The sequence below is a fragment of the Schistocerca nitens genome, chromosome 12 (assembly GCF_023898315.1).
Source record: "Schistocerca nitens isolate TAMUIC-IGC-003100 chromosome 12, iqSchNite1.1, whole genome shotgun sequence".
Lineage (NCBI taxonomy): Eukaryota > Metazoa > Arthropoda > Insecta > Orthoptera > Acrididae > Schistocerca > Schistocerca nitens.
Genome location: NC_064625.1, coordinates 171,993,770 through 172,009,785, shown reverse-complemented (window position 1 = coordinate 172,009,785; position 16,016 = coordinate 171,993,770). Strand labels below are relative to the sequence as shown.

Sequence of the window (16,016 nt, the reverse complement as noted above, 5' to 3'; positions counted from 1 at the left end):
TTCTACCGACAAGTACTGATCAGCAACAACACAGTACAGGTACACAACACTTCAGAAAACGGAAAGAAACGTGACATAGTATGATATTCCAACATTTTTTCACCATTATTTGAATTCTGAAGGAGCAACGCTTTGTTGAGTGTGTGTTCTCGTTCAACTGCTTTGTTGCGTCATTTGCCATTTGAGGTTTATCAATAATTGCGCGTTCCGAGACGGAGCTGTCACCATGGATATCCTTTGTAATGGGACTGCATACACAGGTAGTAGTTTCCGTCATTGTCGATCGGCAGCTTCATTTAATTTCATTATTGCTTGTCAGTATTGCTCACAATTTGTTAACGTGTAGCCTTCCTTTCCTTACGAGCTGTCTATTGTTCACAAGCACTAAAACACCGACCATTCTGGCCATAGAAATGTGTACTTAATTTTTCATATTTCGTCATATAGTCACTGTACCCTACATTTTTACATGTTTTTGTTTAATGTCAATTTATGACGCAGCAATTTCTTCTTTTAATGTTGACAAAAACGACCAGTGCACTTGCCTCTAGGATAAACGCAAGAATGTATTACAACATGTAAATAAATGGAGGGTTCATCTGCCTATTTTCGTTGTCGCCTCGCTTAACGAAGATAACTTTAACCAGGTATGCATACTGAAATGTACATATCGGAATTTTATATTGATATTGTATTAAAAACACTGTTCATATGTGAAATACCGTGAATCGATTTTTTTGATTCTTTCTCGAAACTAAAGGAAATTATCAAAATGCACGCTCCTGTTGTTTCGATAAATATTAAAAATATTTTCTAACTACAAGCACATATCCGGCAACAGACGTTTCTCACTTTCGAGAAGCTCCGCATGCTATGATACACTGTAATTGCTCTAAGATGATTATCCAACGATTTTCGTACATCTTCGAGGAATGAGTGTCCTTAAAGAAAAACATAGCGATTATAAATTGTCCTTTTTGTAATTTGAGTTCCAACCTCCTATGAAGTCAGGGTAATTACGTAGGCTTCTGCGGCCGGTGTTCGGAGATCCAAGTATTTTAGATCACAAATATCCGGGCCCTGAGGTTACAGTCCTTTTTCATACTCGTACACTAGAGAAATTCTCACAAGGAACAGTTGCCTCTCCCCTCCCCCAAATACCATCCTCTGCGGGCAACCCTGGGTGCTGTCTAAACAAACCGTTTACTACGAGAACAGCATAGCAATAGCTTAGTCTGTAATTCTGAAATTACGCCGTCTTGGAGACCGCAATTCGAAAACCACTTTCGAAACTGAAACAAATTTTAATAGTGTGGAGTGACTACGCTCCTTCATCGTAAAGTTAATGGCCATGGTGTACAGCAACAACCAAAAACTTGTTTTAGGTAACTTTATTCAAAAAATACTGTTACCGGTTACGAATTTGTACAGTTCATCAAATACAGCTTTTATACTTTCGTCAAAGCATCTGCTGCGTTGGCTTAGTGGTGTGTTGCGTGAAACGAGTACACTATGTATCATATCTTTTGAGGAAAGCATGAAAGCCATCTGACGAACTCTATAAATTCGAAAACGGTAACTGTACTTTTTGGATCAAGTAACCTACAACAAATGTGTGGCTCGTGCTCTGCGCTATCAACAATTTATTTCACGTAACAGGCACTTATTTGACAAAATTGCATTTAGTTAATAGTCTTTTAGGCCTCACCTGCAACATTTAGTGCTGTCTTGCGAAATAAAAATTGGCGTCTCCCCGGCGGGGAATCGAACCCCGGTCTCCCGCGTGACAGGCGGGGATACTGACCACTATACTACCGAGGATTGGCCGGCAGTATGAATTTGCAACTTGGATACTTATATCTCATACCTGAACACGTGATATAAATTTACCATGTGCGTGATAGGTGAGTAATTAAAAATCATATGCACCGTCCCGTCAACGAATCAGACTCCGATCTCTCGTGTAACATGCTGGGATACTCACCGCTATTTTATCAACGACGACGCAGCTTGGTGCATGAATTTGCCTATATAATAATGATATTATTAATATATATAATAATTTGTGATAACAATAGCACCTGGGCAGGTCAGTGACACTGCAAATTAGCAAACAGCAGGAAGAAGCATCAGTCAGCCTGTGTGAATTGAAGTTAGCCATATTTGACAGCCAAAGAACAACCGTAGTCGTCTATTGTCACTCAGCGTGCATTATGTCAAAATTATTGCAATGTTACCATCAAAATTTCCAACATTTCCGTACTGCATGAGATAATACAGCAGCAGCGGATAAAAATCTCAGTACGTTGTCTGCCCATTTGGGGAGGAAGATATTAGATGAAACAGAACAGTCGAGCTTATCTCAAAATGCTTTCAATTCCAAACAAAACAAATAAATTATCAAAGCACATCAGCAGTAAAAGTCCACAGTTGAATGTTTCAAATGAGGCAAAAAAGGGCATGTAAATTGTAGAGAGCCTCCCCCCCCCCACACACACACACAAACACACACACACACGAGTGATAAACACAATGGCGTTATCGGTATCTCGTTTCCACCACGCCACAAGTGATTTACCAAATCATATCACAGTACCTCGAATCCCACTGTATCGTGAAGTTATGCTCTATATATAAATGCAGCACTAAACCACTGTTAGACTGTGACTAAACAGAAACGAGACAATAGAAAAATCCAATTAAAAACAATCAAATCATTTCAAACGTATAATGTTTGTCATTATTGGCTTATATACTGCCATCATAAACTTGTAATTCGATCGAGCAGATAGTTATAATTAAAGTCCAGCTGGTCTAGGAAATTCAGTATGGACTATAATTATCGTATGGAACTTGGTAGATACAATAATGTTTTAATGCGGAATTGATTCGCACAGGAAAAAAAAAATAGTTCCAATTTCGGCCACCAGATGTAAATCTGGCACTGTTCAGCATCTAATTAATGTCTCCGGTGCTCATATTGAGCAAAATGTGTAAGCTGCAGTTAATACCAAGACTAAATTGTGCCTTTCTCACTTGTTTGAATCACATATGAAAATATTTCTGTACAACTTCCTTTCATTCACAGCACCAGATTTGCACCTGATGGCCAAGATTGGAAATAATTCTTTTTCAGCATAAATCAGTTGCACAATAACACATTGGAATATCTACCAAGTTTTGCTGCCATATGATAGTTACAGCTCAAACTGGACCTCTGTGGATAGCAGCACTTCAATTTTAACCACCTGGTATTACCAAGATTACGCTGAGCACATGACCTTTGAAACAGACTGATTAATTAATGACATAAAATTGAATTGTAGTACCGGTATGAAAGTGTCGATTAGCAAAGGTTCTGAAACGGAATGAACTGTTGTGGGAGACATCAAACTAGAGACTTTTGATGGAGAGCAGTGTTTTGACATAGTTTTTGGGTACATATACGTTTATTATGACTATCTACTCCATGTAGCCTATTGTGTCAAATATACACGGAGGTGACAGAAGGCATGGGATACCTCCCAGTACCGTATCATACCTCCTTTTGCCCAGTGTAGTGCAGCAACTGGATGTGGCATGAAGTCAATAAGTAGTTGAAAGAAATATTCAGCCATGCTGTTTCTTTAGGCATCCATTAATTGCAAAAGTGTTGCTGGTGCAGGATGATGTGCATGAAGAAGCCTCCTGATTACGTCCCATTAATGTTTGATGGGATTCATGTTGGGTGACCTGGATGGCCAAATCATTTGGTCAAACTGCCTCACGGATCCAAGTGAGGCTGGGAACCTTTGTTGGCTTTATAGCATGGGTGTAGCACAGCCTAGAAATTATTTAAGCCCACCAACAAATCAGTGCGAGGAAGTCTAACGGGCAATACATAACGTGATTTGTCTCACACACTGCACAGCTCTAGAAGATCAGGTTCTCAGGCCACGTTTGGGAGGGACTTCACCAGATGCTGCAGAAACTAAGAGCTGACAGAAGTGGAGGAATCTTTCAGCAGGACTAGATGCTCAGAAGCTTTCAGTTCTGGGAGATGTTAAGAGACTATCTCGTAGTCATGTAAGTGATGATCAGACAGTGTATATATTGATCTGCAAGAAGAAAAGAACATGTATCAACATGACGGATTCAGTTGTGGCGCAAATAGATTGACTAAGTTAAAGAAGAGTTTATACAACCTGAAACGAGCTCCTAAGAATTTTCTGTTGACACTGAGATTTGTAAGTTCTGATGATGATCCTTGTGTCCAAAACAGTGAAGACAGAAACATCATTATAGCATTATTTATTTATGATGGACTAGTTATTGAAACGAAAACAGATAGCATTACTGAATTTTTGATAGAGCTAAATCAAAACTTTGAAATTACATTTGGAAGCATATTTTGGGATTGAATGTCATATCTTGGAACTAAAATTACAGTAAGTTCGTACTCAATTTTTGTAAATAAAAATATGTGTACAGCAGAAGCCCTAAGACATTTTAAAAAGCTTGGCATGTTTAAATCCAGTACTACACCTATGGATTTCAGAATGGTAAGAGATGCAGATGAACTTGGGATCAGTGAGCTGTTGGCAATGTGTTGTACCCTGTAATAATATGTCTACTAGATATCAGTTTTGTTATTTATTACTTAAGCACATATAGTAGTAAAAAGTTGATGAGCCACTGGAAAGTGGTGAACCACATTTTTCAGTATGGCACCTAACTGAAGTAAGTCCAAAGTCTGGTACGCAGGTTTTTGTTGCTTGCCTACACTGATACCAATAATGGAGGTGATATCTCAACTAGATGCTCCACAATACAAGGGGTTACCATTGCACAGTACACTCAAGAGCCACATCGTATGGCGACTTTGACAGCTGAAGCAGAATACTTATCCACCATCTCATCAGTCAACCATACATGTTGGATACCACTAGGAGAAGAAATTGGAATTTCAGGCTTGAACAACCATTAGAACTCTGCACTGACAACTGTGCTGCCAGACATATATTGAAGAATACCTATGAAGGAAAAATAGAAAGAGTAGAAAAGCATGTTGAAATTGCGAGATAGTTCATTCAACAATAAATCGTAAAGACTATCAAAGTAAAACATTTGAGAGCCCAAATCAACTTGTTGGTACTATCATGAAAATATTGATACTTAAAAATGTTTGAAGAATTAAGAAGGAGAAATAATGAAGGAGTACTGTTGAGAGTTAATTATTCTTTGAATATTGAATAAAATAATTTTGGGTATTGGGCCACATTATTATAAACAACTAAAGCAACTAAATTTCTGATTTGCTCTCGTCATTTTCAGGGCAGTTGATGCTTTTTCCTATTTCCTTGTCTTTATTCCTAGTTTTTTATTGTGTGTCATACATATCGTTCATACGTATGTTCCATGTCTTTTCATGGTACGTTAGTGGTATAATAACTACTCTTTAGTCAGTTTTATTAAGTATGCCACAAGAAAATGTGCTCAAAGTGTTCTCCATTGGATATTGTATAATCAAAGTCAAACATGCTAAAATCTGAACGTGATCATTCTTGGGAAAATAGAAACTTTTTAATAACATACAAGTCACTATTTGTTGTGTCAGTGAGATTCAGAAAAAGTCTAAGAGTTCACAGTCCATGAAGTACAACAAATGATGCATTGGAAAGTAAATAAACTGTTATGTTTCAGTATAATTCCTGATATTTCAAAAGTTAATGATTGTATATGAAACTTTTATCAAGACATGTTGTGTGTGGAGATATTTGTCATCAATTATAAATATGTGTATACCATTAAAACTTGTACCTGTAAACATTTCACCTGCCATGTCCAATAACCAAAGGGAGAGAAAGAAAAAAAGAGAGAAGGGTAGGAGTGTTACTTGTAGAAAGTGACAGCAGTTCACTGAGCATTGCATACGTAACAGTGCTCAAAGATGACAGTTTTTTTACGAAAACCGTTCAGAAAATGGAAATGGTAGATTATGGAGATGAAAGACCTGCACTTATGACTCTGTATTCCGAGAATGCAATGGGGATGCAAGTCGTAATGTACAGCACACAATACGACAAACAGGAGTGTGCCTTGGAGCAGCCTGGAGTCCACCCTCTTACTGGCACACCTGTTCCAGGTGAGCACTCTGTAGTCTACGTCATAGGCAAATGTGTTCACAGGTAACAAGAAGCTGCAGGATGTGTTAGTAGCTTCCTGCACATCTACATACTATGTGGTTAAAAATATTATTGTCAAACATAAACATGTCAGAGCTCAATGAATGTGCCACTCTTTTTACTTAATAGTAGCTGATTGCCCAGCATTGTTCAGTTACTTATATACCTCAATCTTTTATTAGATCACGAAAGGAATGAAATCTGTCTGTAGTGTGAAATAAAACTTAGTTATTTTGTATTTCTGAAACTGTAAATGCAGCATATAAACTATAAGATACCTTTCATAAATTCACAGTGATATTCATTTAACACACAAATTGACAATAATCACTATTTTCAGTTTTCTGTTCATTTTCAAGAGTAAATAAATTCATTGAGATTTCTCCTCTTGAATGAGTGAAGCAAAGTTGCCTGTAGAAGAAACGTGGCAATCTAAAAGCCACTCTACAGTACTTAATTGACTGTGCCTGCAATTCACTGATTCTGATAAAGAATACAGTTCTCACTGGAAATTGTTGTTTCTTACAGATAAAAGGAAGAGTAGTATCTGTGGGCAAAGACTGTTTCGCTCCCTCCCTGGCATTTTAGGACTGTCACTTCAGTTAATTTACCCATTATCTGCTTTACACACAGACTGGTCCAGTTTTGTGTGAGTGTGAACGTTTTGTAGTTGAGTGAAAGCTCGTGCAGTGGTCACTGACTTGGATGAAGTGGTGCTTAGGAGCTCTTCTAGGGAAGTGAACACACTAGAGTCTAGTAATAATATTATATCAATAGTGGCCACACCTAGTATCGTGGCAAGTATGTGACGGCTGGTTTTGTGGATGCCATCATTTTCAGTTTCAAGAATGTCCGTCTCTTGAAACTGGTTCATATTGTTATAGCTTTACAATGCAGCAGTATAGATGGCATCAGTTAACTCTTTTGTGGATGTCACCAGTTTATAAAAGTTGGGTGATAGTTAATTATATTTTGCTAAATGACCCGACTGCAAAGCTACCTTTTCCAGTCAGCTCAGCAACACTAAATATTGTGGATTTTACACAAGTGCCAGTTGCCTTCAATTCTTTGTACACATCACTCCATTATTACCACTTCCCTCTGTCCCAAGGGAAAAATCTCATCTGGACCATCACGAATCAGCCAAACAACACAAAAAATTATATATTTGACACTAAAATTTACCATTTTTGAATGCTCTTACATGCCACCCCTTCCATCTCCACTCCTAGTGGTTTTAGGCACATCTTGCCTTACAGTATTTTTTTTTTTATTTATAGCAAGTTGTATGTGTGCTAGCTTCAGTTGAAATTTGTATAGGCATTCCGGAGTTATACTTATCTGTCCCATCTCTAAAGGATGCCTGGGTTATCTCATCCCAACAGTATAATTTCCCACATAGTAAGTCATATATCCACTATGTCAACCAAGCACCTACTTGTCATTTTGAAGAGCTGAAATTCAGTCTTGATGTATGGGGCCAGGTGATTGGCAGCCCTGGGGCCAAAAGGATGTGCTCAAGAGATGACCAATTACCTTCATCATTGGAACTGGATACTGTGTACTGTATTAAAAAGTGAGACAAATAGGCCATAAAGTGGGCTGTGTAGCCCAGAGAAACAAAATACTGAAGTTATATTGTCAGCAAGGGCAGTGCCAGTTATCATGCCTTTCTTGAATCATCCTCTTGGTCAATATTATTGCTCAATAGTTTTGGTTGTGCAATAATATTGAATGTGCATGGACTGGATTGAGGTGTTGTGAAACAATACTGTACAGATCAAAAACTTTAGAAATATATTAAGCTTCCTGAGGAACATTGTGCCATCTGTGGGTAGTATTGATAGAATCCTTGTCACTCACTTGTATTATGCCTGTAGAGGTCAAAAAATGGACGAGCTTTAGGTCCAAATGGATTGCCCATCAAATTGCTCAAAAGTGGTCCAGAAAAACTTCTGGAATTAATGGTCTATGTTTTTAGTTGCTTCCTAAGGAGGGAACAATTATCAAAGAAATGGAAAGCACTGCACACATCCAACGTAATACCAAGGGTTACTGGGGGAAATGCTTAGATTATAGAGGAGTAAGTTAACAAATTCAATCTCTTGATTTTATGGGAAAATTATAAATGTGAGAATCAAATCACAGATTGTGGGTGAAGAAGATCAGAATGGTTTCCATGCTAGAAGACTGTGTGCAGTAATATGTCTTGCCTAAACAGCTTGTGGAAAAACGACCGGCCAGGAATTCGGAGATCCATACTGTTTTCATGGATCTGAGGCAAGCCTATGATAATGTTCCCCTCTGTAAATTTTGGACTTCAGTCTTAGAGAGTAAAGTGAGTAGTTTGTGTGTTCAGGCTGCCAGAACGTTATACAGTAACACAACTTGCAGAATTAAAGTAAGTACAAAAATATCTGCAGAGATTCCAGTGACCAAAGGATTATGTCAAGGATTCTCAAAGGTGGCCACATTATTTAAAATATACTTGAATTCCACCTTAGAGATATGGAAACTTTTCTGTTGTTGTATGGGTGTGCCTATAAATGATGAGAAGCTATTCACTTCGTGCGCTGCTGATGTTAAGGTCATTTTTGCGGAGTATGAGAATGACCTGAAATACATGGTGAGAAAGTTGGGACAGAGAATATCAGAAGTGGAGTTTAACTATTAATTTAGAGAAAGCAGAGCATTTGGTTTCAGGAGGAGTAGGCCAAGACCAGACTTTACGTTTTGGGGTAGTAATATCTGTGTACTCATAAATATTTGGGGGTCAATATTAACAAAGAAGGATGTTGTCAAAATGCAATTAAGAACCACATTGGCCAAGGTAGATAAGGAATCAAAGGTTTAAATTGACTTTTATTAGATCAGAAATGAAGATTATAATATACAGCAGTATTGTAGAAACTACAGCAATGAACCTGGGCATCACTGTGGTGTATACAACAGAAACAAAATGACTGAGCTGATATAGGCATGTAAGCAGTTTGGTTGAGAGCAAATGGCCTTAGAAGATGATGGAATGGATTTCAAATACTAGAGGAAGAAGAGGATGCCTGAAAACAACTTGGGAAGAGGGAATCAGAAGAGCCATGACAGAGAGGAATTTACCGGTGGAAGACTGGAAATGTAGATGACTCTGGAAACTAGGATGCAAGAAACAACTACAATTTTGTACTGAATTGCAATGAAAAGCTATAATCCATCAGTGTACAGTGTACTGATGTTGTCAGTATGTATGAAATGATTCTAAGATACAAGGTCATTCAGTAGAAAAACTGGATTTTTTGTAAAGAATCTATTACAAGAATGGAATGCAACACTTATTTATTTTTCAATGCATCCCCCTCAGTTCTATGTAGTTAAACCAGTGACGGACAAGTTTCTCAATTCCACATGCAGACAATTCTCGAGGTGTACGCATAACGAGTTATGCGTCGCTGCCTGGCCTCCCTCGTCAACTGTGAACCTTGATCCACTAAGATCTCCTTTCAGTGGGTTAAAATGTGGTAATCTGAAGGTGCCAGTTCTGGGGAATATGGAGGGTTGGGCAAGCAGATGAACTTCAAGTCTCCCCACGTGCATCTGTGCATCTTCCTTTCGTTCCTCATGTCTAATGTTTCGGAATCCACTGCACACACACTTTCTGTAACATCAGTATGTCATGAATGCTATGGTGGGCTGAACCAACACTGATGTTCATGCGTGCCACAATATCACTTGCCTGTTTCCCCATAATAACTCATATTTTCTTCCAATGTTGTTCTCCGTGACTGCGTAGGCAGAGCTTCCTGGGCATGGCGAATCTTCAACACTTATTTTATTGCATCCCATTTCAAATTATGTGCCCATTTGTACACTTGTGTTTGACTCAAACAACTTTCACCATATTACACTGCCACCCGACGGGTGCGGCCATCTTATTTCACTGATTCCCAGCACTGTCTCCGTGAGGGACATGTTCCAGACCCATCTGGTAATAGTTCTAGGAGACCACCAAAAAGTAACAAAGAAGAACAAACTTCATCTGAGTTGTGTATTCCTTATACAATGTTTGGTTATTTATTGAGTGGACCTTGTACATATTGACATACTCGTATTTATTTAAAACTATATATACACCAAGGTGACAAAAGTTGTGGGATAGTGATATGCACATACACAGATGGCAGTAGTGTTGTGTACACAAGGCATAAAAGGGCAGTGCTTTCATTTGTACTCAGATGATTCATGTGAAAAAGTTTGTGACCTGATTATGGTCACAACTCAGGAAAGAAGAGGTGTTGAACATGGAGTAGTAGTTGGAGCTAGGTGCTTGGGACATTCCATTTTGGAAATCATTAGGGAATTAAATGTCCCGAGATCCCCAGTGTCGAGAGTGTGCCGAGAATACCAAATTTCAGGCATTACCTCTCACCGCAGATGATACAGTGGCCTACAGCCTTCACCTATGACTGAGAGCAGGGGTGTGTGTGTAGAGTTATTGGTGTAACAGACAAGCAGTACTGAACGAAATAGCCACAGAAATCAATGCAGGACATTTGACAAATTTATCTGTTAGGTCAGTGCAGTGAAATTTTGGTGTTAAGGGGCTACGGCATCAGACATCCGATGCGAGTGCATTGCTGACAGCGTAACATCAATCGCAGCACCTCTCCTGCGGTCGTGACTGTGTCCGTCGGGCCCTAGACGTCTGAAAAATCGTGGCCCGGTCAGATAAGTCCCGATTTCAGTCGGTACGACCTGACGGTAAGATCCGAGTGTGGTGTAGACCCCGTGAAACGGTGGATCCGAGTTGTCAACAAGACACTGTGCAAGCTGGTGGTGGCTCCACAAAGGTGTGGGCTGCATTTGCCTGGAATGGACTGGGTCCTCTGGTTCAACTAAACTGATCATTGATTGGAAATGGTTCTATTTGCCTACTCGGGGTCCATTTGCGGCCTTTTGTGGATGTGATGTTCCCAAACAGTGATGGAATTTTTATGGGTGACAATGCACCATGTCACCAGGCTACAGTTGTTCATCATTGGCCTCAAGAACATTCTGGACAATTCATCTGAATGATTTGGCAACCCAGTTCAACATAATCGAGAGGTCAGTTTGTGAACAAAATCCTGCACTGGCAACACTTTTGCAATTATGGGTGTCTGTAGAGGCAACATGGCTCAGTATTTCTGCAGAGGACTTCCAACAACTTCTTGAGTCTATGTCGTGTCGATTCGCTGCACTGTGCCTGTCAAAAGGAGGTCTGACACGACATAGGAGGTATCCCATTACTTTCGTCATCCCAGTGTAAATAGATATCTTAATATCTAAGTCATGTACTCAGGTTTTCCCATTAGTTTAGTATATTTTTATTAAGGTCTTCAACTAAGGCATAATTTAAAAGTTTTTCTGAAGTAATGTGTGTGATTCCTTTGACTTCCTGTGATTTTATTATACAATTTTACATCGCGATAGAATGCCTGTTTAGGTCTTCCGTTTATTTTTCCTATCTAGATGAAGACAATGGCTTAATCTTGTCCTATGGTTGTGAATTGTGCTGCTTGTCCTGTTAGTTTTCAATATTTTTATTGGTGCAGACTATGGTCTGGAATCTGAAATAATTCTTTGCAGTGAACCCATTTACCGCTTTTCATAAGGATTCTCTCTGCTCTCTTTTGCATTTTGAAAACTGTAAGTTCTGGATATTGCATCCATCACCAAAGACTGTATATTAGAGAATCTAAAGCCACAACTGTCATACGTCTCTCAAAATACATACTATGTACACTAAATTTTGTAAGTAGCAAAAGGAAGTTTATTTGTACATTTCCAGATTGTATGAACATGTGACACACAAAGCACTGGAACAACAAGATACGAATGCTAAGTTACACTGCCTGACAAAAAAACCCAGAAGAGGAGGGGGAAATGATATGAAACTTATTAGTTTGAGGGGATATGTAATGTTATTCGAGTGATTACAAAACTGAGTCAAATTTACACACAACTTGGCGGTATGAGCCCAGTCATCACTATGATATTGCACCCCCTCTGTCCTGTATACATTCACAGATTCAGTTGGGAAGGCTTTCATAAAACTGTCGTATTCTCTCCTGAGGCAAGCTGGCCCACAACCGTTCTAACTGGTCCTCGATAATGTGATTTTCACTCTGCAGCGGAGTTTTCGCTGATGCGAAACTTCCTGGCAGACTAAAACTGTGTGCCGGACCGAGACTCGAACTCGGGACCTTTGCTAATCGCGGGCAAGTGCTCTACCAACTGAGCTACCCCAGCACGACTCACGCCCCGTCCTCACAGCTTTACTTTTGCCAGTACCTCGTCTTCTACCTTCCAAACTTTACAAAAGCTCTCCTGTGAACCTGGTCCTCGATATCCTCGATACTGCCACTGGGACAGAGTTGATGTCTAAGGTGGACCCACTCGTGTTCTGCTGGGGACAGGTCAGCTCACAGACACACATACCATTTGTGGACAAACATTGTCCTATTGAAAAGTGGCACTATAATATTGTCACTTGAAAGGTAGCACATGAGGACACAGGATGACTATGATGTGTCATTATGTCATGAACAACTCCCTCAGCCACTGCCTGCTGTGACCTGAATTCATACTTGATGGCTCCCCATACCCCGATGCCTCTCCAAAATACTAGGAGAATAGGAACTCCCTCCGGTTTTCTGTCATACTAACTGATAACTGACATCCAGAGTAGTGCATAAGCACAATTCATCGCTGAACACACAGTGATGCCATCTATCAGCAGTCTGTGCGTCCTGATCATAGCACTACTCCAAATGCAGCCATTTGTGTTGTGCTAACAGCAGCCTATGTACGGGCAGTAATTTCTCAGTCCAAATGCTGTTAGTCTTCAACTAACAGTGCGGGATGACACACAAAGTTGCAAGAAGTCCATTACTTGTTGTAAGATAGCATGCACAGATGTGAAGGGGTACGATGTGCTTCGTTCACAATACAGTGACCCTCTTTCATCGTGGTCAGACATAGTTAACCAGAACGATGATGGTAAGTATGCCTGCACTTACGGTTCCGTGCAGTCCGGCATCGGGCCATCAGATTGCACTGCAAATGAGGATATTGCACAATTCAGGTAGTTGGCCAAATGGTGACCCTCAATGAGGCCTTTTTCAAACTCTTGTCAGTTGCTGATCATGCTGTCTCACACAGGTACACGGCATCCTGTATTCTTCGGTGATCACTCGTTGTCTGTTGCTTTTCGTGCCCCTCATATATCTACCAAACCTGGTAACAACACTAAACAGGCATAATGTTAATACAGTCTATAAACTGCCTATAGTTGTTCTACTTGTCTCAGGTACTTGCAACTCTAATCATTCACATAATTGCTGGAGGCTTGTTAGTGTATGAAGTTAATGAGTCTTCAGGTTCTTCACTTGTTTTGTCAGGCAGTGTACAATAAATGACCATAGAGACTGTATAGCTCAGAAGATTGAACTGTAGAATTGGCAGTCTTGGTCACATTTTGATTTATTTCAACAGATGAAGAGTATTGTCTTTATTGCCCATCATCAGATCTTGAAAGAGTAGGGATGCACAGGTTGTGTGGTCATTAACTTACAAAACTGCTGCCTCTGTAAAATCTGAGTATGGTGCAGAGCCAAACCCAGCCATCTGATCAAATAATCAAGATAATTTTTACTACTTATTAAGATAGCAAAGTTATCATTTAGTTATTTATTTCATTATCTGCATGTTTGATGGATGGATCCTAACCAAATCAGATTCATCATATAGCGGAGATGCTGAGTCGCAATAGGCACAACAAAAAGATTCACACAATTATAGCTTTCAGCCATTAAGGCCTTTGTCAGCAATAGACACACATGTCTGCAGTCTGACAACTGAAATAATAAATAAAACACACACACACACACACACACACACACACACACACACACTGCTACACATGCAAGGATTATTCTATTGTTTTATATAGCAGGAGGAGTTGTTGAGCAGATATTATTTCACTTTGTCCTTGAAGTTAATTTTATTGTCTATTAAATATTTATACAGCTCACTGTTTAACCCGAGTGTAACTAAATTTTAAAACTTCAAAAATTCAGTAAACAAAGTAAGTAATTCCTTAATTTGACAATTATAAAATCCAACAACTACTATTAGCAAACAAAGTCAGCAAAATGCAGCAACAAAATTGTGAATAACTTAAACAGAAGTTTATCAAAATTGCCGAAATCCAAATTCCTTTACATACACAGAAAAAAAATATAATTGACAGAACCAAGATTGTGAATAGATAGTAAAATCTCAATGCAAGACACTCAAAACATGGAAAGTAACAAAAACTGCACACAACACATTCCTGGCAACTAAAAAAGAAGCTTCAAAATTAATTAGAGAAACAAAAAGATGCCATGACAACAATTTACTCTGTGAAATTGGAGAAGACTTCCAAAGAGACAACACCAGAATTTTTTACAAAAAATTTGAAACTAATCTAAGGGGGTACCAGCCCCAAAATCTCTGGTTGAAGGTGGAAAGTAGATAACTGGTAGTTAATAACAAGAAATCTGATGAGAACTTCCAAAATATTTTTAGAAACTTCAAAATTCCATCAGAAATTCTCCTGATAACCAGATAACCAGTTCTTGTCCACAAACTGACCTCTCCATTATCTCTCATAATTGTTTGATGGGACTCATGTCGGGCAATCTGGCTGTCCATATCATTCGCTCGCATTGTCCAGAATGTTCTTCAAACCGATCGCAAACAACTTTAGCCCCGTGACATGGCGCATTGTCATCCATAGTTGAAGTCCAAAAATGGCTGCAAATGGTCTCCAAGTATTGTACGATACAATTTCCGACCACTTATTGGTTCAATTGAACCACAGGATTCAGTTCATTCAATGTAAAAACAGTCCATTCCATTATGCCACAGACAGCTTGTACAGTGCCTTTTTGATAACTTGGGTCCACTGTTTCGTGGGATCTGTGCCACTCTAAAACCCTAACATCAGTTCTTACTAGCTGATATTGGGAGTCAGCTGACCAAGCCACAGTTTTCCAGTCATCTAGGGTCCAACTGATACGGTCACAGGCCCAGGAAAGGAAAGGCAGGTGATGGCACGCTGTTAGCAAAGACACTCTCATTAGTTGTCTACGGCCATTGACCATTAATGCCAAATTTTGCCATACTGACGTAACAGATACATTCATTGTACATTCCCATTGATTTCTGTAGTTATTTCACACAGTGTTGCTTGTCTACTAGCACTGACAACTCTCTACAAACTCCACTGCTCTCACTCATTAAGTGAAGGCTGTCGGTGACTGCGTTGTCCGTGGTGAGAAGTAATTTTAGAATGCAGTATTTTGAGCACACTCTTGGCACTGTACAGCTTGCAATATTGAATTCCTAATGATTTCCAAAATTGAATGTCCCACGCATCTAGCTCCAACTACCCTCCCATGTTCAAAGCCTGTTATTTCCCATTGTGTGTGGCTATAACTGCGTCGGGCACTTTTCACGTGAATCACCGGAGTACAAATGACAGCTTCACCAATGCGTTGCCCTTTTGTACCTTATGTACATGATACCACCACCGTCTGTACATTTGCACATCACTGTCCCATGACTTTTATCACCTCCGTGTATTTAACAACTAAACAGTCATATGAATAATTTTGTATTGCTGCATAAGAATTTTCCTGAAAATACAATTAACATGTTGTGAACTTATGCATGTTACACATGCTGACAATTGCAGAATGCGGTAAACAATATCTTTAGTTGGTAATCATCTTCGTTACATAAATGAAACAAGCAAAATTACATGATGTTAAG

General features: G+C 39.3%; 1 non-coding gene across 1 annotated transcript; it reads right to left on the bottom strand.

Moving 5' to 3' along the window:
• Positions 1 to 1,749: 1,749 nt before the first annotated feature.
• On the bottom strand, positions 1,750 to 1,821 carry Trnad-guc (transfer RNA aspartic acid (anticodon GUC)). Its single transcript has one exon. It is a non-coding gene; the product is annotated as a tRNA-Asp (tRNA).
• Between the last annotated feature and the right edge of the window lie 14,195 nt (positions 1,822 to 16,016).